Source organism: Hemicordylus capensis, chromosome 4 (assembly GCF_027244095.1).
Source record: "Hemicordylus capensis ecotype Gifberg chromosome 4, rHemCap1.1.pri, whole genome shotgun sequence".
NCBI classification, from domain to species: domain Eukaryota; kingdom Metazoa; phylum Chordata; class Lepidosauria; order Squamata; family Cordylidae; genus Hemicordylus; species Hemicordylus capensis.
The window spans coordinates 305,924,524-305,951,038 of NC_069660.1; the positions used below are offsets into that span (position 1 = coordinate 305,924,524).

At 45.1% G+C, this 26,515-nt stretch overlaps 1 protein-coding gene across 5 annotated transcripts in view; it reads right to left on the reverse strand.

The window, feature by feature from the left end:
* CYRIB (CYFIP related Rac1 interactor B) overlaps nt 1-26,515 on the reverse strand; it is a 125,310-nt gene that overhangs the window by 84,661 nt on the left and 14,134 nt on the right. Inside the window, exon 1 of one of the 5 annotated variants that reach the window (XM_053248122.1) lies at nt 8,656-8,674. The exons of 2 other annotated variants lie outside the window; for them this stretch is intronic. The gene's annotated coding sequence lies outside the window, so the exon portion shown is untranslated. Of the gene's footprint in view, nt 1-7,652; nt 7,878-8,655; nt 8,675-26,515 lie in introns of those variants that run through there. 2 more of the 5 variants (XM_053248123.1, XM_053248120.1) reach the window with 2 other exon arrangements.

Sequence of the window (26,515 nt, forward strand, 5' to 3'; positions counted from 1 at the left end):
AACTCTCATTGGTTTCAATGGGAATCACATCCAAATACATGGGCTTGAGATGGAGCACAGAGCTGTTCAAGTCACAAGTGAATCATTACTCTCCAAACCTGGGACTTCAAAGATGGTTTTGCTGTGCTCTAGCAAAGAGCCCAAAATAAGAATTCCTTATTTTGCACAGAGTTTCTAACTGGCAGGCAGGTCACGAACAGTGACCATATGCATACAGCTAGCAGTTATTATGTTGTTATCAATTAAGGTTAGGAATTTAGGCAATTAAATATGAGCATAGGTATACCTGGGGCTCATCAGGCAAACCTCCCTCCCCAATGCCAAGATACTTTTGAGAATCTTTCATTCATTCATTCGATTTCTATACTGCCCTTCCAAAAATAGCTCAGGGCAGTTTCTCTCCTAGTAGCAGTCCTGTTTCAGGGAGGACTCAATACAGCAGTCATTCTACACAGCTGGGAACAGGAACTTAAGTACTGAGGGAAGGGGAAGAAAAGGGACACTCCAGAAAACTTCCCATTCAGATATCATAGCCTCCAAAAATGGCAAGAGATTTTTGTTTCCCAACTGTGATATTGCTCCTTGTATATTAAGCATATGTGTGAGCAGGTCCAAGTATCTATACAGCTCAGACTTGCAAGTAAGTTGACAAGTGTTACTAGTGCATCTGTCCATACCTAACTATGTAAATTGGTAGCCTAGAAGGAAAATCAAACAAAAAAGGCTGTCCTAGCAAGTATCCTGCAGGCAATTCTTACTTGCCACAGGAAGCCAGATGATTTACTATTTATACACGGTAAAATAAAAACCAAGAGGTATCAGTCAAGTCCCTTCTCTCCTTTGTGAAGATGTAGTATTATAATACTGGAAAAGATAAAGGCCCTGATGCAGAAAGAGCTTCTCAAATTCCAAGAGCACAAACTGCTAACCAGCACTTTCTGCTAAGGAGGGGAAATCCTGCGAGACAGTAGAGTCAGAATCTTTTTCACCTTTAATGGAAGATGCAATTATGTATTTGTTTAGCTGTAAAGCTAAATTGATGAGAACATCCATACATTTCCAAGGGCTGGTCAGACAAATCCCCAGTGCAATTTACAAGCAGTGATCCATTTAAAGAGAGGAGTACTTCAGGAAAGCTCCTGGAGCTAGAAACAGCCTTAAATGAGTGAAGGATGACACCCATCCCACCTAGGCTCCAAAACATGACTGTCAGCGAATTACATAAATATATGCCACAATTTAAACCAACAGCTTACTTAAGGTTTGCTGCTTTTTAAGCAACAAGGCCACCACCCCTCCCTTAACTCTTTTCAGATAGGAGGGAAATAATGGTAGAACAGAGTTACTTACGCAAATCAACTTTGAGTTCATGAAGCAGCCAGGATCTAATCTCAGGTCCAAAGAACCAAACATTCCACAAGACAGTGTCCAGAGGATTTAACAAATGTGTGATGCATGAATGAATGTTGTTGTGGTAATGGTGGCACAGCAGGGAAGTAACTTACCTAGGGAGCAAGAGGTTGCTGGTTCGAATCCCCGCTGGTATGTTTCCCAGACTATGGGAAACAACTATATTGGGCAGCAGCGATGTAGGAAAATGCTGAAAGGCATCATCTCATACTGTGTGAGAGATGGCAATGGTAAACCCCTCCTATATTCTACCAAAGAAAACCACAGGGCTCTGTGGGCGCCAGGAGTCAAAATCGACTCAACGGCACACTTTACTTTTACCTAAGTGTTTCTTTTCCCCATGTTAAAAAAAAGAGTTCTGTCCACCACCCTTCCCTTAAAAAGTCTTTCCTCCCCTCAAAGGAATTTAAGTGAGGCGTGGCCCCTCAAATTTTCCCTCTGTATACACCCCTTGCAACAGTGAAGACTATGTCAATCACCTGGCTCACCTGCCTGTCTTTTGCAGAAGGGCTGGACAGTCAAAGAGCCTCTGGTTGCCACTAGCCCAGCTGGGGAAGAAGTACCAGTGTGTGCAGTTGTAGCGGCAGCGTCTAAAGAAAGGAAGACTGAAACAGGGCGTGGTCCAGAACAGTGAGAATAGGGCCAGAAAAGACAGCTGGGAGCAACCCATGGTTGCTGTGGTTTTCAATTCAGCCTGCAAAACAGGCTTGTAAATACTCAGTGTTTACAGGGAAAGCTGCAAAGCATGGTCTGAGAGGTATGCCAGGTTGAGGAAAGTAACACATGAACCCAATTACACAGTAAGCTGACTGTGTAGTCACATTTCAACCAGGCGCACCAGCCCAGGGACCTTCCTTTATGGTTCATACTAGTTCCTCATCAGTTTCCTTGTCATCCTCAAGCTCCTAGCCCTAAACCTCTATTTCTCTTCTCCCCTTTGATCCCTCCTCCCACACCTGCCTTTGTGCTTCCACCAGACTATGATCTCCTGCTCAGTCTGCCAGCACACTAGTAGTTCCAGCTTCGAAAAGCTACTCAAAAGAGTTCAGCAAAGCTCATCTATGAAATAGCCACCCTTTTAGCCCATCCTCACTATTCCCATTTATATGCTTTGCCCTTTTCAGCTCTCTGGACAGAGAGATCACACATAAAGATTAAGGAGAATCTCTGAATCACACAAAGTCAACAAGCTTGCTATAGGAAGGCCTACTATGAGATCCTCCCACACAGCCATTTATTCAATATCACCTATGATTGGGAAGGAATTTGCCCCAATCAGATGAGAAAGACTGTGAAAAAAGCTCAATGGCAGCTTCTTACTAGATTTGAGAAAGTGTTGCTTATGAATGTTGGAAGAGAGTTGCAGTTCTTCCTTTTTCAAGTCAGCTACTTTTACAGTAGCTCAGAGTGGCTTACATGGGGTTCCCAGGGGCCTCCCATCCTGACATGGATCATGCCTGTATCGATTCTACAGTGCTCCCAAGCCATCTACCAAGTCCACATGTGAAATGACTAACAGAGGTATGTATTGCTGGACAAGGCTAGTGAATAATTTGTGGGTTTAAGTTCTGTGGATTTATTTGTCAGGTTCCCTTGATCATTTCCCACTTGCCTAGGAAGCAAATGACTCAGCCTCCTTGCTTGGACCATATGGATTGTTTTACTAAGCTATTCCTTGCACTGCTACAGTTATCTGCTAGCTGCAGACTATACTCCAGATGATGGAGGTTAATCTGCCAAAGGACTAATATTTGGGAAATCATTCTATAGTGCAGGAGGTTGAGCTAGATTATCTTTGGGTTTCTTCCTGTGTCATGGTTCTACACATATTATATTAGCTTCCTTCAAACAGCAGAAGATTAATAACCACCTGTACTTTGGACTTAGCTATTAACATCACATAGTTAAAGAAACATGGTGATTCCAGATTACAGAGCTTCTCTTTCAGTTTATCAAGACACCTGAATCACAGGCGAAAATTATAGGCCTATGATGATTCACAGCTGCCAGATATTTATTCTTCTCTCTGTATATTTCATCACAGTAACCCAAGATAAAATACATTATTCACGCTACCCATAAAACTAGGCAGAAATTCAAAATGAATGATACATTCCAAGTAAGCCAACATAAACCTTCTTTCTCTGAAAGGATTTAAGGTAATTAGAAAAATAATGTGTCATATGGAAGAGAAACATAGCAACAGGCCCAATATATAAATCCTTAACACACACAACACATAGGTCCAGAAGCACAGAGGGCAAGGCCAGAAAAATATATGAAGACTTCCTTGGTGCCAGCATCAATTTTTTTAAAAACCAGCATCCAACCCAGTACTGTACAATATTTATAGGCACAAACATCAAATTGATGAGCATATGAAACTACCTTAGTATAAGGTAGACCATTAGTCCATCTCACCCAGTATTATCTGCTCTAACTGGTAGTAGCTCTCCAAAGTCTCAAAGTAGATGTCCTTCCTAGTTCTGCTAACAGAGATCTTGAAAATGCCAATGACTGAACCTGGAACTCTGCACATGCAAAGTGTATGATCTACTATGGAGAATGGACTCTCCACATATTTCCGGAGACTTATCTGAATGCACCTGAGATAGTCCCTGGTCTGAAACATTCACTTTCTAAAGGGAAGACCAACTTAGAAACCAAATGAAGTCAATGGATCAATACACACATTTCTAGTTGCCCAGAGCCTAAGATTTTTCCACCCCTGCCATCATTCCAAGCAAACAAGATGACAGACATCAATACAATGGACAGAAAGGCAAAAAGGACAGTTCGCAGGCTAAAAGCAAACAGCACTCAACTGCTGCTAATGATTTATCAGACTAATGGAAATTGTTTCTCTCTCAGTACAACTTGAAAGGGGGGAAGCATGTCTTGAGGCAACAATGCATAAATTTGCTGTAGGATTTCTTGGTAACATCAGTTAGCATAAGCAGTTTGATTCCAAAAATGCTACCGCCAGATTCTTCAGCAGTTTAACTGTGGAGTCAAAATATCAGTTATAATTAGAGAAAGGGCACAGCTGAGCAGCTGTCTTAACTGTAGAGGCTCCTCTTAATGCAACCTCACCCTGCAAGGTGAGTGTACAGAGGAGGTCATTAAACTGGTTGAGTAGGCAGACAGATTAGGAGTTGGGCTGCTAATAAGTGAGAAGAGAGACCTTGAGAAAAGGAAGGAGGGGTGCTGATTATATAGACAAACCAACAAGAGGAACTGAGATAAAGGTTATGTAAAGGTTACTAAGATATTAGGGATGTTAATTGTTTCAGCAAATGAATCAAGCAGCAGTAAGATTAAAGAACTGAAGTCCAAATGGGAAGATAGTGATGCATTTACTTAATTATGCCTGTAGGCAAAGATATACAAGAGCAAGAGTTCAGGGGCCACAAGCAGGATGGGACCCAGCAAGGATGAATAGACCAATGAAGACAGAACTGTATCTGAATGCAGCTAGGAAAGTTAGGTTGCATGAGAGCTTTATAGAAAAACCTGCAGAAGAGCTGGGCAAAGCTAATTGCCAGAATTGGAAAACATCACAGGAGCCAGCATCTAATGCCCAACTTGAAAGGTAGAATACAAATCTTTAAAAAAAACAAAACAACCACAGTATTTTCAGGTGCTTGCACTACAGAAGGCAAAAATATTTCTTGACACCAGCATCAAATGTGTACACAATCCAATCCATGAGCAGATGGGGAGGGAGGCAAACAGGGTTTACATCCAAATGGAGAGGGGAGGCAAGGAAGACGGAAACTGCCTTTGCCATCCCCATGGATTATCTGTGCTAGAGTAAAACTCTGTTGATCTTTCTGCACCTCTCAGCTGCTTTTGGTACCATAAACCATGACATCCTCCTAAGTCATCTCTCTGGGTTGAGTTTAGGGGCACCATGTTATAATGGCATCAATTCTACCTGGAGCCGAAAACTGGTTTTAAAATGGCTACTGCACAGGAGATGGCAATGATAAACCTCTCCTGTATTCTACCAAAGACAACCACAGGGCTCTGTGGTTGCCAGGAGTCAACACAGATTCAATGGCACACTTTACTTTACATAGCAAAAGACATGGTTCTTTATTTCAAAACTTAAATAAATGCTCAAAGGAGACACCATCAAAAGCCACTTAGAAGGGATGTGGTGGATTGAATAGGGTTGCTCCCTTCGTGCTAAATATAAGAAAGTCATTTGAAGAGTGTTTCTTTGGCCAGTTAGCAGTGGATGAAAATGAAGAAAGTGAAAGATGTCGTAGACCAGAAGAGGTGGTGAACAGGAGTGGCACCTCGATGTAGAAGAGGTGTTAGAAAGCAATCTGCAGAGTAAGTGCATGTGTGGTGCAGGAAGGAAGAGAAAAAACCACCCCCTTTTATAGATATTCAAAGCTTGTACGATCACTGTACACACACATACAGATCTATATACACAGGCTGAGAATGCTGAATGGCCAGTCTATGCAAGCTTCGTTCAGATGAACAGCGCCTTATGGGACATGCTGGGAAGGAATCAGGACATCCACATAAGATATCATGAGGTCCACTTTCTAATCACATGGGCTGGTAAAGTATCATCTGCACTGGCCCAAAGAAGTTTACACTGCAAAAGGATATAAGGTTCCCTGTCACAAAGGGACTCACAATTTAAAAAGGAGCACAAGAGAGACACCATCAACAACCACTGGAGAGATGCTTTGTTCCAGATAAAAGGGATAGTTGCTCACTCCCTACTGAATATAAGAAACACTCTGCTGTAAAAGATGACCCTCTCTACCCAGTGTGCAGGGGTAGGGGTGGTAGATATCTGTACACACATACTTGTGCGAATGACTGTGCATGTGCACATTTTAAAAGTGAACCTGGATACAGGTCCCTCAAATGCAGGGAACAGATCAGAAGTGAACTACTATATGTGTTGAATAACTGTATGTGCATGCACATACAATGCACATATTGTGCAGATAGGGCTTCTTTCTCTTTTCACATATCACACACACACACACACACACACACACTCTCTCTGAATATATCTTGCTTTCCAACACCTCTTTTTGTTATTCACATTGAGGTGCCACGTCTGCGGCTTCCCCTCCAGCACTTCTTCCACTTGCATGTCACCATTTGTGAACCCCATGCAATAAAGGGTCATGCTGGGAGGGCACTGGGACATTTGTGTAAGACATCATGACAGGTGCACTCGCTTCCTTTTCTAATCATGTGGGACAGCTTAACAAATTGCAAGTGCCAGGAAGCTCTGTGTTAGAAATTTAACTATGGCATCTTGACCAGGGTATTTAATAGGTAGAGTTAATTAATAAAATCTTTATTTGCCCCAAGCAGCCCTGTTTCTGATCTAAGTACAGTGCTTATAAAAAGAAGCCCATTTACCCTCACACTCCACAAAAGCTATCATTAAGTCTGGTAATTTTGTCAAGAGTCCACTACCTGGCTTCCAAATTTGTGGGCGGGCTCCTGAATCCAAAGACCACCTGTCAAGGCCTGCTATAAACAATCATCTTAATAACAGAACAAAGTTATTAAGATGACTTACCACCACCACTATACCATTCATCAACAAAAGTTCTCAAACATAAAAAATAAACCATAAACAAACAAGACAATTCCCTGTCCCAGAAGGGCTCACAATCTAAAAAGAAGCATAAGGTAGGCACCACCAGCAACAGCCACTGGGAGCAATGCTGGGGTGAGACACGGACAATTACTTCCCTACTGCTGAACCTAAGAGGTCCACCCCTTTAAAAGGTGCTTCTTTGCCCAGCTAGCAGGGGTACTGTCTGAAGAGAGATGGGGGGGGGGAGAGGGGAATATGAGGATAGGGCTTCTTATCCTTGGGTTGGCCAACAACTCCCATCTTCCCCAGCCACAAGGGCCATGGCTGGGGGGTGATGGGAGCTGGAGTCTATTATCATCTGGGGACCCAAGGTTTAAAAAACCCTGTATTAATTTAAAAGAAAGCAGCAGTGCAGAGCCACGAGGAGAGCAAAAGCTGAAACAGACCCACGTGGAAGGCAGGCGAGGAAAGGAGGGAGGGGCGGTTGCCATGGAGACACAGGGAGAGGTAGGTGTGTGCGCGCGCGGGCTGGGAGGGGGGAGGCGGTTCCACGGCGCGCGAGAGAGAACCCTCCGTCGTGAGGAGAAATTGGGGGAGGGGGGTTTCTCCTCCTCCCCCCGCCCCGCGTTCCCTTCCCTTTTCAATGGGTACTCACCGCGCTGCCCCCTCCCCGAAGCCGAGGGGAGGGACCGAAGTCTGGGGAGCGGGAGCAGCAGCGCCGGAGCCGCCCGCAGGGACCAGACTGCCAAAGGAGGAGGAGGAGGAGCCGCCACCAGGGAGACGACGACGACGAGCGCCGCCGGGCATGCGTCACGCGCGTGCGTGCCAGTAACCCGGATGTACCGGGAAGCGCAGCCCTGCTGCAGCCAGTGTGGCGTGCGGCAGGGCGGCTGCTGTGGCGGCGGCGGCGACTGCCGTCAAAGCAGGGCGCATGCGTCAAGGGAGAGGCGGGAGGGGACACCCCAAGACCGACCGACTAACTGACTTCCAAGGCAGCAATTCTCTGTTTCTCGGAGCCTCGGCGGGGCTGCTGCAAAGCGCGGCAGGGCGCGAGAGGGCCGCCGGAAGGGAGTTTTGTGGGTTAGGCGGATTACTGCCGCTTCCTCTTCAGAATTTGGGGGAAGGTGATCCTGCCGGGCGCTGCAGTCGGCCGCGTGAACTCGCACCCGGTGCAGTCCCACCTTCCAAGCGATCGGGGCTTTAGAATTAATCAAATCAAATAAATGCCCCCCCCAAAAAAAAATCACAAGCTATCCAAAGCACATTTCCCCAACATTTTTTGGCACCATATTAACTGCATTTCTGCCCCCCCCCGCCCATTCGAGGATTGCAGAGGCTGAACAATGCTATAAGTTGCTGGAGGTGGGGGTGGGGGTGGGGAGAAAAATTTACTGCATCTAAAATGGGTTTTAGTATTAAAGCATACACCATAAAAATCAACCCTCTTATAATTAATATCCTCATACTGATATCTCCAAAATTAACCAAGCAAAGCTGCAATCTTAATCATACTTAGAACTAAAGCCCACTGAACGCGATGGATTTGACTTCTGAATAAACGTGCTAATGATCTGGTTTCGAAATGCACAGTCCCACACGCACCCATCGAGGGCGATTTTTCTCTCTCCCCTTCCCTCATGGGTGGCTTTTTCCCTTACTGAACAAGTGCAGCTATTTCCTCTTTCAAGTGTCAGACACTGTTCCTCTGATCTATGCAGAGAGCCCAAATGCAAGCGGAACTTCCTGCTGCCAGCAAACTCATTGCATAAATCGTATTGCATAACTCGTAACAAAAGTGGGTGGGATTTGATTCACTTGAACAACAGTCAATTTGGCTCACTCTCCCCCTATTTAGTTTAAAGAGAACATGAACAGGAGAGAGGAGGGAAAAGTTTGTTTCATTCAGTGTTTTCTTAGCAGGAGAGCTGGTCTTGTGGTAGCAAGCTTGAATTGTCCACTTCACTAAGCAGGGTCTGCCCTGGTTTGCATTTGAATGAGAGACTACATGTGCAGCAGGGGTGTAACAAGGCTGGAGTGGGCCCAGAGACAAAATTTTAAAATGGGCCCCTCACTGATACACACACTTCACAATATATAGTGCACTCACACTCACATCCCCATTATGAATATGGTGGATATTTATATAGTTATATTTATAACTATATCATTATAAATATAAATATAGTTATATAGTTATATAGTTAATGATATAGAAGAATAGGTCATTAATTCACATGGGGTTATGAAATCTCATGGCTCCTCTCTGTCCCTTACAGATACATTTATACACATGCTACATGGAAGATGCTGAAAGGCATCATCTCATACTACAGAGAGAGAAATATTAGCCAGGTCGAAGGAAAAATACAAAGGAGGGATCATAATGAAGGAAGCTCTGCGGGTGTTGGGGGTCATGTGACTTACCTCTGGGGGGGCCCTCGAGGCGTGGGGCCCCCCAGGCAGCCACCTCCCCTTGCCTAATAGTAGTTACACCCCTGATGTGCAGACAGAGGTGCACCAAGGTCATTTTGGAGCCTGGATCTAAAGGCCTTTTGAGACCCCCCTGCTGCAAATTAAGCATCATTTTTTAACACAGATTCTTGAGGGCACAAACCACACCATCCAGGACAGACTAAAGAGGATTTGGGGGTGGGGTGGAGGCCCTGTGTGCAAATTCTGTTAAGTACTGTATAGGGCCATTCTGGAAAAAGCATCTCCTGCCTTCAGTTTTGGAGAAGCTGCTGTCAGTCTGTGTAGTAGACAGTACTGAGCTAGATGGACCAATGGTTTGACTTGGCACAAGGCAGCTTCCTATGTTCTCTCCACCGATTATTATATTAGCATAAAACCCATCCCTGCTCCTTGAACAGTCTCCTGCTCCTTGCAGCCACCCCAATTGAAGATACACAACTCTGCTTTTCACAAAGCAAATGGGAGACCATTTATACATACATACATACATACATAGACATCTCATTCTTCCCCAGCCCAGAGGAGTGTACATGGTCCCAGAGCCCCAAGTGGTGTACATGGTTATGTTAATCCTCACAACAACCCTGTGAGGAAGGTTAGGCTGAGAGATAAGTGACTGGCCCAGAGTCACCCAGTGAGTTCCATGGCTGCACAGGCATTTGAACTCGGGTCTCCCTGATTCTAGTCCAACATTCTAAGCACCACACCATGCACATGCCTTGTTCTCACTGTGGTAAACATCTCTCTCTCAGCCCTATCTTGGAGAAGCCAGGGAGGGAACTTGGGAACCTTCTGCTCTTCCCAGAATGGCTCCATCCTCTGAGGGGCATTTCTTACAGTGCTCACACATCAGGTCTCCAATTCATATGCAACCAAGGTGGAACCTGCTTAGCTAAGGGGACAAGTCATGCCTGCTACCACAAGACCAGCTCTGCTCTCCTTACTTTCTAGGCAGGCTGCGCTGCGGAGTTAAAAGGACAGATCCACCATGGATGGTGAGGAGGGTGCCCCTCACCAGCTGCTGCTGCTCTTTACTTTAACACCCTGGTTGTATCTGAATGGGAGACTTGATGTGCCTGCCTAGAATGTAAGGCACAGCTGAAGAGATGGGGAAGCAGCAACCACGGAGGAGGGGCCAGGTGCAGAGCTCTGGATGGCGGAGAGCTGGGGGCACCCACCCCGATTCGCCTTACGAAAGGATGGCCCTGACCAGGCCTGGGCCTATCTAGTCCCATTTCCCGCAGTGGCCCACTAGATGTCTCTGGGATCCTCACAAGCAGCAGGTGAATAGTGGGGGGAGATGGGGCATGCTTTCACTGCAACTAGTGAACCCCTGCTACCTGAGCAAAGAGGTGCCTTTTAAAGTGGTGGAGAGGAGAGCTGGTCTTGTGGGAACAAGCATGACTTGTCCCCATAGCTAAGCAGGGTCTGCCCTGGTTGTATCTGAATGGGAGACTTGATGTGTGAGCACTGTAAGATATTCCCCTCAGGGGATGAAGCCGCTCTGGGAAGAGCAGAAGGCCCCAAGTTCACTCCCTGGCATCTCCAAGATAGGGCTGAGAGAGATTCCTTCCTGCAACCTTGGAGAAGCCGCTGCCAGTCTGTGAAGACAATACTGAGCTAGATAGACCAATGGTCTGACTCAGTATATGGCAGTGTCCTATGTTCCTATGTTGTATATTTAGCAGAGCCACATTCCCTATCCAGTCCCACCACAGCATCTCTCCAGTGGTTTTCACTAGTATCTACCATGTGTTTCTTTCAAGATTGTGAGCCTTTTCGGGACAGGAAACCGAGAAGTTCCCCGTCCTGAAAGTCTGGGACAAGAACATTTGTTGAAAGTTGTATAAATATTCATAGTAGCAGCACTAGTATTCAGAGGCAACTTTGTCTCTGAACCTGGGGTTAGCATACAGCATCAAAAATAAAGGATAGACTTGTCCTCCGTGAAGTTGTCTACTCCTATTATAACCACCTCAGTGAGAACGAGGCCCCATCTGTAAGGGCAGATTTAAGAAAAGACAAAAACAAAAAACCCTCCAAAGAATCTTTTCTGATTCATAACAGCACCTTTAAGGAAGAACATTCACCAACAGAAGAAAGAGGAACACAACCTTAGTCTGCTGTTTCAATAAGGAAGGGAGATGGTCTATAAGAATAACATCTCCCTTACGAGGATCCCTGTCATGGAATTGGCCTATATTGAATGTATTCCTGGGAGGGATGAGTGAAGTACACTGGGAGGTATACTCCCAGTAGGGTCACCCAAAGCACGAAGGTCATCCCAGCTGCCCAGCTAAAGCAAAAAGGCACCTATATTGGGCAGCAGCAATATAGGAAGGTGCTGGAGGCAGACAACTACTTCAGTGACAGCAACAAAGGCATCATTTCATACTGCGCGGGAGAAGGCAATGGTAAACCACGTCTGTATTTTACCAAGAAAACCACACGGATAGACAAAATGGAATGATGGTCGATGTAGTGCTGGATGATGGGCCCCTAAGGTCGGATGGTACTCAACGTGCTACTGAGGAAGAGCTGAGGATCTCTAAGAGTACCAATGGTGTTTATGACGCACTTAGACTAAAGCCTTTTGGATGTCTAGCAGCCGATGTTGCCGTGCGGGAAAAGACAATCTGAAGCTGCAAAGACAGAATTACAATGGGAACGTGGAATGTAAGAAGCATGAATATGGGAAAGCTCGACACAGTGAAAGATGAAATGGGGACTGGGCATCAATGAATTAAAACAGACTGGAATGGGACACTTTCAGTCACAAAACCACACCGTTTACTACTCAGGACACGAAAACCAGAGAAGGAACAGTGTTGCTTTTATAGTCAGGAAGGATATAGCAATGACAGTACTTGGGTACAATGTGGTCAGTGACTGACTAATATCAATTAGATTTCTTGGGCAACCCTTTAACATGACAGTTCTTCAAGTCTATGCTCTGACAACTGATGCAGAAGAAGAGGAAGTTGATGAGTTTTATACTCAAGTCCAGTCTGAAATTGACAGAACATGCAAGCAAGATGTAATGCTGGTGGTTGGAGACTGGAATGCCAAAGCTGGAAAAGGTAAGGAGGAAAACACAGTCGGCCTATATAGCCTAGGAAACAGAAACGAAGCAGGAGAATGACTTATAAGTTTCTGACAAGCCAATGATCTCTTCATTGCTAACACATTCTTCAAACAACCAAAGCAGTGCCTATACACATGGACATCGCCAGATGGAGTACGTAGAAATCAAATTGATTACAATATTGGTGCAAGGAGGTGGAAGAGCTCAGTTATAACAGCAAAGACATGGCTGGGGGCTGATTAAGGAACAGATCACGAATTGTTCATGTGCAAGTTCCAAGTTAGGATAAGCAGAAAAACAAAGCTATCCAGCTCCCACAACAGGATCTTGAGAATGTACCCACTATTTTCAAGGAGAACACCAGGAACCGCTTTGAAGTTCCGAACCTCATTGATAGGGAACCAGAGGAACTGTGGAATTGAATCAAAGAAGTTGTTAGGGATGAATGTGAAAGGAGACTGCCAAAGACCAAGAAACAGAAGAAAGAAAAATGGATGTCAGAACAGACGGTGGAAATTGCCCAGAAGAAGAGAAAAGCCAAAGTAAAGAAAGATAAAGACCTCAGGAAGGAACTTAATAGGGAATTTCAGAAAGCTGTTAGAAGAGACTAGGAGCTGTACTACAATAACATCTGTAAAGACCTTGAGGATGGAAATAGACATGGAAAAACAAGGCAAGTTTTCCAAAAGATCTCTGAACTCAGAGGGAGGTTCCAACCTCAAATTGGTATATTAAGGGATGCCAAAGGACAGATAGTAACTGATTCAGAGAAGATCAAACAGAGATGGAAGGAGTATACTGAAAATCTGTACAGCAGGGACATCAACATCCAAGATACTCTAGAAGATATTCCCTACTTACAAGAACCTCTAGTACAGGAAGATTAAGCTAGATCAGCACTCTGGTCATTACCAAGTCAGAAGGCTACAGGAATTGATGGAATAGCTACAGAAATGTGACAGGCAAAAGAGGAAGAATGAGTCAAGGCTCTAACCAAACTATGCCAGCAAATTTGGAGAACACCACAGTGGCCAACAGATTGGAAGAGGTCAGCCTACATACCCATACCAAAGAAAGGAGATTTAACAGATTGTGCAAACCATCGCACAATATATCCTTAATTTCACATGCTAGCAAAATAATGTTCAGGATCATCCAACGTAGATTAGAGCCCTACGTGGAAAGGGAAATGCCGGATGTTCAAGCCGGCTTCAGAAAAGGCCGAAGAACAAGAGACATCATTGCTGATTCATGCTGGATAATTGAGGAAGCCAAAGAATACCAGAAAGAAGTCAATATGTGCTTTATTGATTACAGAAAAGCCTTCAATTGCATTGACCATGTCAAGTTGTGGAATATCCTTAGGAAAATGGGTGTCCCAGAACACCTCATGGTTCTCATGAGAAACCTATACAGAGGACAGGAAGCCACAGTCCAAACGGAACATGGTGAAACAGACTGGTTCCAGATCGGCAAAGGAGTAGGACAAGGCTGTATACTTTCTCCTTCTTTATTCAATTTATACACTGAACATATACTGAGAGAAGCTGGATTGGAAGAAGATGAGTGTGGTTTTAAAGTTGGAGGAAAAAACATCAATAACCTGCAAAACACTGATGACACCACTCTGATTGCTGAGAATGTGGATGATCTGCAAGCTCTAGTAGTGAAAGTCAAGGAGCACAGTGAAAAAAATTGGACTACAACTAAATGTAAAGAAGACTAAACGGGTGATCATGAAGACACTGGGGCACTTCTCACGATCAACAAAAATTGGGCTAGCAGAAGCTAGCCCGATTTTTGTTGACCGTAAGAACCACCGGGCTCACAGCCGAGCCCAGTGGTTCTTGAGCGGGTAACCCACTCAAGAACCCCTGGCAAAAAGCAGGTTTGCGGAGCGAGCGCTCCAGCAAACCTGCTTTTTGCAATCATGAGTAGCTGCGGCGCACCTTCACGCCATGCCTACTCATGAGTAGACCCCCAGCCGGGAGGCAAAAAGCCGCCTCCCAGCTCAGGGGTCTCCCCAGTATGCCCTGTGCACTCGCGCAGGGCATATTGGGGCTTGCGGGGGCTGCACAGCCCACTCTCCCCCCACCCCCTACCGGCTCCGTCATGGAGCCAGCCATTGTGTGGGCGGCCGATCTGGCTGCCGAGGGCTCCCTGCCCACTCGTGAGCGGGGAGAGCGGGCTTAGCCCGCTCTTCCCACTCACTGGTTAAAACCGGGTCTCACTGATTGTGAGAACCGGTCCACTGAATAACTTCTGCTTTTTAGGATTGACTGTCAACAGTAAAGAATTCAGCAGTCAAGAAATACGCTGCAGACTAGCACTTAGTAGGGCAGCAATAAAGGCCTTGGAAAGGATATTTAGATGCCATGAAATGTCTACACCTACAAAGATTAGAATGGTTCAGACCACGGTTTTCCCAGTGACACTCTATGCATGCGAAGGCTGGACTTTGAAGAAGCAAGATAGAAAAAGAATTGACGCTTTTGAACTTTGGTGCTGGAGAAAACTTTTGAGGATACCATGGACAGCCAGAAAAACAAACAAATGGATCATAGAACAAATCAATCCAGAATTTTCATTCAAGGCACAAATGACCAGGCTCAAACTATCATACTTCAGACACATTATGTGAAGATCCAGCTCCCTTGAGAAGTCCATAATGCTGGGAAAAGTGGAAGGAAAGTTAAGAAGAGGACAGCCAGCATCAAAGTGGATGGACTCGATTACAACAGCAATGAATGCAGCACTGAGAGAGCTTAAAGGCCAAGTTGAAGAAAGATCATCCTGGAGAGAATCTATCTATGTGGTTGCTAAGAGTCAGGACCAACTTGATGGCACTTAATCAATCAATCAACTAAGCCTGGGGACAAAGGATAGACTGGGGCTTCTGTTGGTGTATCAATCACCCCACTGCCCAACAAAGTCCCTAGCAGAGCTGACGGATCTGGTTGCAGAGTTTATTGTTTTTTATTTATTTATTTGCTACATTTTTATACCGCCTTTCTGCCTTGACAAAGGCACCCAAAGCGGTTTACAATATTAAAAGAAGCAAATTACAGAAGATTAATAAAATGTTTCAGGCTGGCTTATCTCATCTCAAGCCAGGTCTTGGCTTATCTCATCTGATAATTATATTTTCAGTGAGTCTGGTAAATATTATAAATGCTTATCTGAAGGAGGGCAGGATTCCTTCTTGTCTTAAGGAAGCTATTAGACCTTATTTGAAGGAACTTGCATTGGATCCCCCAGAGTTAGCTAATTACAGACCCTTTTTCAATCTTCCATGGTTGGGCAAGGTGACTGAGCGGGTGTTGGCCTCTCAGCTCCAGGCAGTTCTGGATGATGCAGAGTATCTAGACCCATCTCAAACCAGCTTTCGAGTGGGCTATGGGGTTGAGACTGTCTTGCCCTCACAGAGGAAAAAGCCACTTTCCCTCTGTAGGTTTTGAAATGGGAAAACAGCAGGCAGGGAAAAGCTCAAGAGCCCCTTCCTCTCCAGCCACATCCCTATTCCAAATGTCTCCCTCCCAAAACAGTTCCATGGCCAATTCGGGATTGCCACTTTTCCCTAGGCATGGCTCCTTTTCCTTTAACAGCTGCAGGAAATTAGCAGGTGATGCTTCTCCCAGCTGAGCATACAGTAATGCAGGGTAGGCGACCTTGGTTCTCTAGCTGCTGTTTAACTACAACTCCCATCACCCCCATCCACGATATGTTGCAGCTGGGGATGATGGGAGTTCTAGTTCAGCAACAGCAGGTGAGCCAAGGTTGCCTATCCCTGCAGTAATGTATCCAAAGAGCCAGTATGGCATAGTGGTTAGAGTATCAGACTAGGAGTGGAGAGGCCCTGGTTCAAATCCCCACTCAGCCATGAAGCTCATGGGGTGAGATATGGGTCAGCCACCATTTCACAGCCTAACCTACCTTGTAGGGTTGCAAAGAGGACAGAATGGGCCACCCCATGGGGGGAAGGGTGAGATTAATTAAACAATGTAATAATGGATACTACGTGACGTGAACTAAATAGATACAGGCTTGACTTGTTTAAATTCTGCCTGTTGCACCACTGCTACAGGCACAACAGCTCTGCCAGAGAAATAAAAACAAAGAAGCAACTCCCTGGTTGGCATATGAAGCAGTCGCTGCAGTAATAACTTGCAGGTCCAAAATTAAAGCTAAGAGCTGCTGGTTTAATATCACACAAGTGGCAGGCGATAATGGTCTCTTCGCCCGCCTAGCTCAACTCTATTCTCTTCAGCTGGTCCTGCTCCCAGAAAAATCTCTAGGAGCTTTGTTTAATGGACGGTGCAGTTCTGCAATTTTCAGTCAGAAAAAAACCAACCCCGCTCAAAATGACACGTCTGTGGTTTTCAACCTGCTTTCGCCAACCATGCCTCATCTCTTGTATTTTGGGGTGGAGCCCAGGAGTCAACTGCTCTTGCAATATTTTGCTCTAACTTTTTATCATCACAGCCACTAAAGTAGTGCCAGTCAGGACTAATAAGAATAACTTTTTTAAAAAAACAAAATAAGCCAAAGTACACTTTAAGGGTGATCTGACACCTGTGTACAGCAATTTCAGTTTGGCATATTGTCTCTTGGCAACAGTGCTGTTCATCTAGGGTAGGGGCTCCCACACCTGCGTCCCCAGATGTTGGACTACAACTCCCAGCATCCACAGTGAAGGCCAACTGGAGCTGTCGATCATGGGAGTTATATTCCAACATCTAGGGACCCAAGTTTGGGAACTCTGGCCTAGAGAAGGCTTTCTTTTTGCCTGTTACAGATCCAGAAATGAGCAGAGAACACTACTGCCCCGTGTCTATTCGCTTTCCATTATTAGTGGTTATAAAAGGGAGAGATTTGATTTTATGATGGACAACATTAAAAGTGAGGAAAGGCAACTGTTCTAGAAAAGAAAAACTGAAAAACTGTGTTATGCAGGCTTGCTGACAGCACTGCTCTGACACCTTTAAGGCTTGATTAGTTATTCCCTTTGATCTCCCTAAGTTCCTTCTCATCTCTGACATATATAGCACTAGGAAAGCAGTCCCAACAGGATTGGGCTGCCTTCTGGAGTTTTTCTGCATTTAATGAGATCTGGTGTAGCAGAGATGTTGAGTGGGAGAGGAGGCAAATCACCTGGTTCAGAGCACACCCTGGCCATGAACTCACTGGCTGCCTGGAGGCTAGCAATGACTTCTCCCAACCACAGAAAGACTGGCCTTGAAAACAGTTACAGAAATGACTGCTGGTGCCCATGGACCTGTCTGAAATCTTTTCATAAAAGACCCCCTCTTAGGAACACAGCATAACTCTCTTGCACCTAAGGAACTGGGGTGGCCTTTGCCTGTGAGCAATAATGCTTATACTTGCACCTAAGTAGGAATGCATTGCAACTGGAAAGTGATAATGTAGACAAAACAGTGTGTCGGGGTCAAGTGACCTCACATCTAGAAGGATGTCTGAGTTTCCTGATACCGTAGTAGCAAATTAACAATAAAAACGATACCGTAAATTTTGAGCACTGGAAATAGTAATGAAGGTCCATACTGAAGCTGGATTGGCTACGGAAAGCCCTCAAACTCTCAAGTTAGGGCTGCCACCTTTTCAACTAGCCCAGGAATTCCCAACAGGGGGTATTAGTACCCCTAAGAATGGGCATCCAGAGGTGGGCAAGAGGGGGCAGTTCCCCCACCCCCTGTTGAATTCAATGGGGCATACTCCCAGGGAGAGGGGCATTGGATTGCTGGCTTTGCCTCCCCCCACCAAAAAAGACCTGCAGATGCCCATGCCCCTAAGGATATTTGAAGGGCTCCCAGGGGGTGCTCAGAGCACTCCTGCCTCCCCACACCACAGCCACACTATTTGTTTCCCATCTGAGGGACACCGGCTTGAAACAGCCTGATAGAAATTGATGGGACTATTTGACTTGTTCTATTCGTATGAGGGGTATGTATGTATGTTGGGACCGAAGTAGCTCATCTCATAACTATAACATTTAAGTGTGTGTGTGTCTGTCTGTCTGTCTGTCTGTGTGTGTAAGTCATAAATGCACACACACTCTAAAAACCTCTGTGGGGTACCTGAGCTGAAGGTCTGCAACAAAAGGGGTACAAGGAAACCCTGGCCTAGCCAGTAGGCATCCCAGCCACTTAACAGACCAGGGAGACAAAAAAGAAGAGTAGGGCATCAAGGCGTTTACTGCATGATATACAGCAGGGCTGCACAACTTCAGCCTACCTACAGATGTTGGAATACAACTCCCCTTCAGTGTCCCCTCTAACAGGGATCCCCAGATGTTGTTGACTACAACTCCCAGCAATGGTTTTTGCTTAGGTCGCCATGTCCCCTGGAATTTATGGTAGCTCCCGGATTTTGGCTCCTCCCCCCAGCTGCTAAATTCCACTCGGATTTACACGGATTTCAAATGTGCTGCTCGAATTGCCAAGATTTTACTCTGCAGCCGATCACATGGGAGGGCAGAGAAGGAGGGCAAAGTATACAAATCTGTCAAATAAATAAACAAATAAGATGTAAATCAGTTGCTGCATAATTTGCGTAATATGCAAATTGGGTCACCCAGATTTGGGAAGCTTGAATATGGCAACTCTACTTTTGCTTGGGGATTATGGGAGTTGTAGTCAACAACATCTGGCAATCCCTGTTAGAGGGAACATTCCTCCCATTATCCCTGACTATCGGCCACTGTGGCTGGGAATGATACGAATACGACGAATATTTATATGCCACTTTTCAACCAAAGTTCCCGAAGTGGTTTCTCTGTTTTATTTTAATATTTACCACTTTGTTGCATTTTAAACAATACCAAAAAATTAAAATACATACATATATAATGATACATAAATATAAAATAATAAAATAAGGGAGCTGGTTAGGTTTAGTATGAATGACTAAGTTATGTTGTTCTGCTGCATGGGTTCTAAAACTGGGGTCCACAGATGATGCTGGACTACAGTTCCCATCATTCCTTTTTGGGCAGGGGCGGATCGGGGGGGTGCAAGGGTGCAGTTGCACCCCTTATGAATTAATGTCGAGCCTCTTGGAGATCAGCAGTAGCAGAGAGTTAAAAAAAGGTTAACTTTTCTCCCAGCCCTATTGGTTCTCTTGGAGTTTTGTGCTCCTCCCCCACTTGGAATTTGTATGTAACTGCAGAGCTGAGGAAGCTGGCTATTGGGCTCCCTCCAAGAACGAAAGTAAGATATTTTGTAAAAAGCAACCCTTTGCTGTTTGGTTTGTATGTGATTTTTTCCCCTTGGTCAAGCTGTTGTGTTGCTCCATGAACCGTGTGTGTATTGTACATGTGAGAGAAGTCCTATCCCGTATATGTGGGAGAGAGAATTTTAAGCTTTTTTAAAAACAACAAAACATTTTCAAAGTCTGCCAAAACTGTTCTAGTGCAAACTTGTAAGAAAAACCCTCCCCATCCCAACAGTATACCTTCTTGTGAAGAAATTAATCAATACAAAAGTATTAAAAGCTTTGAAAAGAAGTGGGGGGGATGCTTTGACAAAATGGATCTGTTGTTGTTCCTGCCTTTTATTCCTGAAGTTACACTGCTTATAGCTCTAATCTGGTCTCTTGTGTGTGTTGCTTTCTCTCCCTCCACTCCGCTCTTATTAAGCATATTTATATGCTGCTTTTTTAGCAACAGAGTTCTCAAAATGGCTTAAATAGCAAAATATGAGAAAATGGTTCTCTTAACATGTTTCTCCTTTTAAACATGACTATTTTATTTTATTTTGCTTTGTGCTTTAGCATGCTCCCCCACCAAGTCTATTTTTGTATACTTGCTTCAAAATAAGGCTTTGCAAATCAGTTCACAAGAAACTCATTTTTAAAACTCCCTTGCCCATGAAATGATTGGTTGTCTTTAAATTCTACAAAATTGGGTTAACTCCATATATGACATTCTGCTGTCTTATTTGAAATCAAATTGGTGGCTTTTCTTTCTGTAGTGTATAGACACACAGACTGTGTATATATCCTGTAGTATATAGACATACACTATAGTTGCATATGATTTTTTGCTTAAATGAAATGTACTAAATAAAAGAGATCAAACTGAATTGCATGCTGCTGTGATTGGTGTAAAAAAAGCTATTTGAATTTGCTTCTGAGTGCATGCTTAGGATTGGAGTGCATGTGGCTAAATGTCACACATACACACACACACACACACAACCTGTTCTCCCTCCAAAGAGATCAGGGTAGTGTAAATGTTCTTCCTCCCCACTTTTATCCTCACAACAGTCCTGTGAGGCAGGTTTGGAGGGCGGGGGAGAGAGTGTCTCAGCTAAAGTCCCACAGTGAGTTTCATGACTGAATGGGGAACACAAATCCCCCAATCCTAGTCTTGACACTCTAATCACTACACCACACTGGTTCTCAACTGTGTGCGTATTGATTACAGGAGAAATCTGATGCAGGAGAAAAAGGAGATTCATTTTTAGCTGTGAAGCAAGCTAGTGGGGAGGAGAGTGTTGAATACATTTAAGAGAGCATGAAAGGGTTTTATTATCAAAATGTGGGGAGGCTGTGGGCCCAAGCCCTGGATCTTGTAAGTACCTAGCAACACCTTTGTAAGGGAGAGAGGTCCATGCAAAATCTGGTATTGGCAGGTATGTTCAGAATTTCTTCTTAAAAAAAAAAAAATCAATCTTTCCCTGAGTATATTTTAGTGTAAAAAGTAGTGACTTCAACTAATTTAACCGGGGGGGAGGGGGGATGTGAGAAAGAGCAGAGAGGAGGAGGAAGACAGGTGGTGAGAGGTGGGTGCAAGGCTATGTGTGGCTCACCAGAGATGCATCAGAATCTAATCTGGCAATCTGGCTCACCACCAAATTTTAGTTTGACACCCACTGACAATATTTATATGGGGAGAGGGAATTTTTTATGCGGGGGGGGGGGGAATTCCTGTTGCACCTTCTGTAATTTCCTGCTGGATCCGCCCCTGCTTCTGGGGATGATGGGAGTTGCAGTCCAACATCATGTGGGGACCCAGGTTTGAGAACTGCGGCTCTATTGTATCTTTAATACAAAGACAAAACCATCTTGGCTTCTGACATTGTGGAGGGCAGCCTGTAGTCAAGGAACATTTCAGTACAAAGAGACAGAGAAGAGTTGTCAGCAGTATGAAAGAGTGGTAGTGGTGGAGAGCATACCTGCCAAAATGTCCTTATTTTCTCACTCAGATGAATGAGGAATAGGGACATGTGGGCAGGAATGGGAGCAGCCTTGGACAATGAACTTTAGTGTGACAAGAGAAGTGTTACCATCATGTCCCTTTGAACCTTTGGAGGGTATCTAAATAGCTAGACAAGGTTTCATTTGTCAGATGTTTGCTGATCTCTAGAAGGATGATTTATACACAGAGTGGCATCAGCATTTTCCAAATCAAATGCTGAATTAACCATTACTCTGCAATAACTGACTCCTGGCTGGGCAATTAGGTATGGCTGCATCGATGCAATTTGGATGCTCTGCACACTTCAATCTCTGCATGAAGAACACTGTATTAGCTTCATTTGGCTCAAGAACAAGACACTTATCTATCTCGATGCTAGATAGAAGATCAAAAGCAAAATGATTTGGGGATAATTACTGCCATCTGATGATGTATTCATTGATTTCAGGAGCTTGGAATACCCCAGGGCACATCACTCCTGATAGGAACAGACCTTAAAGAACTTAAGATCTTTCTAAAACCAGGCCTGGAACAATGGCTCATTCCACCAAGCTGAACGTGTAGTCTCTGCCTTGTGCTTCATCCTGCTTTCTCTCCCCTTGCTAAGCTTAAAGAAGAAACTCAGAGGGGATTCAAGGTTGCCAGGTTTTCCACTAGGCCCTGCTCATGTGCCACTTGGCAGGCAGAAGTTTAGCTGGTTAATTTATTTTCCTGGCATGGAGGTAAAGTGAAGGGGGAAGTTTTAACCTGCTTAAATTTTATTTGTCAATGTGGTGTAAAGTCACAGGAACAGAGGCAGAAGAAAACCTGTATGCCTACATTCACCCTGGGTCGACAATCGAAGCACAGCAAGGAGGGAGAGGGAACAGGAAGGACAAGGTGTACGGTAACTGGATCTCAGGATTGCTTCCTCCCAATGCTGCTAAATACCTTGGTATGCTGATCTGTTATCTTGTGCGGCAGGCGAGAGAGTCAGTGTAATGTCACATTCAGGAGTCAGGTTACCCTGCAGTAGGTAAAGAGTTTGTCCTTTGAAATGCTGCAAAAGGCAATTTCCCGGTCTCATTTTGCATGCCCAGGGTGGCTTTGTGAAGGTTAGAAGACCTGAATATATGAAACCACCTTACTTCAAGCAAGACCATTGGTCTATCTGGCTCAGTAATGTCTACTCCAGGAGTTCTCAAACTTGGGGCCCCAGATGATGCTGGATTACAAATCCCATCATCCCCAGCCACAGTGTTCTTCAGCCATTGTGGCTGGGGATGATGGGGACTGTAATCCAACATCTGGAGGCTCAAATTTGAAAACTTCTGGTCTAGTCTGCCCAAAATCCTTTCACTGGATGTGCCAGAGATTGAACCTGAGACCTTCTCCATGCTAAACACATGCCCTATCACTGTTATGAGTCCATCCCAAGATTTCCCCCATATAAGGAAAGTCTTATATGCTTGGCTCAAAAAAAATGAGTCACATAAGTTTCCCAAGCTAATCAGGTCTGCCAAGACTTATCCCCAGGAACTTCAGTATCCCACAAAATGACTAGCCTAGGAATCCTCCAATGTACTGGTGCACATACTCGTGTACAGGCAAACCTCGCATTTGCAGACCCAATATCCAATAGTTCCACGTATCCGCAGTGAGGTAACTGGCACCTGATCGGCATATGTGGGGGTGGCGGTCAACAAAGGGTTTATTTTGTGTATCTGCAGTTTGGGGGTGGCTGGAAATTTAATTTATGTTATTTATTTATTTGATTTCTATACCAGTCTTTCAAAAATGGCTCAGGGTGGTTTACACAGAGAAATAATAAATAAATAAGACAGATCCCTGTCTCCAAAGGGCTCCCAATCTAAAAAGAAACATAAGATAGACAAACACCAGCAACAGTCATTGGAGGTACTGAACTGGGGTTAGATAGGGCCAGTTACTCTCCCCCTGCTAAATATAAAGAGAATCACCACGTTAAAAAGTGCTTCTTTGCCAAGTTAGCAGGGGTATGACCTCATAGGTAATTTCCAGCCATCATTTTTAGGAGAGGAGCCATTTTGTGGCTCATTTCTTTTTTTAAAAGCATGGTTTTTCATGTGAAAATGATGCATTTGGGACTTCTGAAGGGCATTGCTGGACACCTGGAGACCCACGGAGCACAGTAGGGCACTTCTCCCCTCAGTTTTTAGGGCCCCCTTTCCCTGTTTTTCACCATTCCCCACCCCTGAGTCCCATTGACTCAATGATCCATTATCTGTGGTTCCGTTATCCCCGGTTGCAGCAGATAACGGAACCCCTGTGGATAATGGGGTTCACCTGTGCTACAGATCTGCAAGCATGTCATGATAAACACAGACGCAAAAGAGATTTCTTGCTGTGTCTCTGCCCAATTCCCTACGCTGGTCTTGGTTCTGCTTCTTCTATCCCATTTCCATATTATTTCAATATCCAGTCACTCTCAATTCAGGGACGCCGCAGAAACCACCCAGCAGAGGCTCCGCTACATCCTGCATGAGTCACTGGGCTTAACACCTTCCCGTTAGAAGCCACAGCTAGAATATATGAAGTTGCCTTTTATGGCATCAGACTATTAGTCCATCTGGCCCAGTATGGTCTACAACAGGGCAGCACAACTTCAGCCCTCCTACAGTTATTGGACGGCAACTCCCATCATAATGGCCACTGTGGCTGGGGATGACGGGAGCTGAGCTCCAAAAACAGCTGGAGGGTCATATTGTGCAGCCCTGGTCTACACTGGCAGGCACTGGCTGTCCAAGGTTTCAGACAGAGCTCTTTTCCAGCCCTAATTGGAGATGCTGTCAAGACAGGGGTTCTCAAACTTGGGTCCCCAGATGTTGTTGGACTCCAGCTCCCATAATCCAAGAGCATCTCAACCCAAGTTTGAGAACCCCTGAATGAAGGACTGGATCCTTAATACAGAATGCTGCTTGCAAAGGTGGACAGGGGACTGTTATAATTATACGGAATCAGGAGAAGAGGATCTTTCACAAATTCATATCATAGACTTAAAAGTCTCTAGATAACTGTCCTGAAATAAGAAATAAACAAATACTCCAGATGCTCTTTAGGTGCCTCTTTAAGAAACCAAATGTATGTTGAATGCTCTGGGGCAGACATGCTCAAACTGGCGACTCCAAGCTTAGGTCCTTGGGTGCTCAGATGTTGCTGGACTACAGGTCCCATTATCCCCAGTATGGGAACATAGGAAGCTGCCTCCTACCGAGTCAGACCATCGGTCCATCTAGATCAGTGTTGTCTACATGGTCCGGCTGCGCCTTCTCCAAGGTTGCAGGCAGGATTCTCCCTCAGTCCTATCGGGAGATGCCAGTGAGAGAACCTGGAACCTTCTGCAGGCAAGCATGAAGGTGCTCTTTCCAGAGTGGCCACTTCTCCTAAGGGGAATATCTTACAGTGCTCATACATGTAGTCTCCCACTCAAATGCAAACCAGGGTGGACCCTGCTTAGCTAAGGGGACCATTCATGATTGCGACCACAAGACCAGCTCTCCTCTAGGGGTGTGAAGCTGGCTTGAAATCAAGCTGACTCAGCTTGAAGGCTTGACTTTGAACCGGCTGAGCTGGTTCAGGCCCAGTTTGAGGGGGTGAGGGGCATTAAAGAATTTTTTTTATTAATGATGAGTTATTGCCACCGAGGGCTTTGGTGGCCTTGGGGGATGCTGCGGCAGGTGTGTGTGTGTGTGTGTGTGTGTGTGTGTGTGTGTGTGTGTGTGTTCCTCCGGTGGTTCCCCTCCCCCTGCCAGTCTCCCCCTGGGCCGTTTCAGGCCCTTCAACACCGGTGTGTGCAGTTTTTTTGGCTGCAACGGCCATTCTTTGGGCTGCCGCACATGCGTACTGGCCATCTGTCATGCAGATGGGCAGTGTGCATGCACGGCGGCCCAAAAAATGGCTAAACACACACACACACACACACACACACACACACACACACACACACGGCCAAAATAGCCTGAACCAGCCGGTGGGGGAAGGGGAGCCACAAGAAGACCTCCCCCCTGCAGCCACCGCAGCACCCCGCCCCCCAGGCCACAAAAGCCCTTGGCAGTCGTAAGTCATCATTTAAAAACAAAAACAATTTTACTGCCCTCCACCCCTTGAGCCAGTCCTGAACCGGTTCAAATTCGAACTGAACTAGGCCTGGCTGCAGTGTGTTCAAAACTGAACCAGACCCGGTTTGGCTCGAGTCCCATTCGATTCGAGCAGAACCGGTTTTCCAGCTTTGTGCAAACCCCTACTCTTCTGTGTTTGTGGTCCATCCACATTGTGATGATGTGAGTTCGTGGTCCAACAACTGGGGACCCACGTTTGAGAATCCCTTCCCTGGGGTAAATCCAACCACTGCAAACCAAACCAGATTCCCCCCTCCCTTCTGACAGGCTGTTCACAAAATGCAACAATAAGTATTGGTGATTCTATTTTCAATGTGCTTTTATTGTTGTTTAACCTTGTAAACTGCCTTAGGACAACTGCATGAAAGACTGTAAAGAAATTTAACTATAACTAAGAAACTGGAAGTGGTCACTCCATTTATTTGCAGTAAACCACCACACAGCAAGAAGTGCTAACTAGGGAACTCATGTCATAACTGAACTAGAGAGAAATCTAACTTCCTGTTAGATTGCTCTGGAATAACAGCCCACTTCCCCCTTAGGAAAATAAGTTTATATTTTAAAGAGCTTCCATCAAAAGCTACTGACATGGAATAACTGAGAGTTGT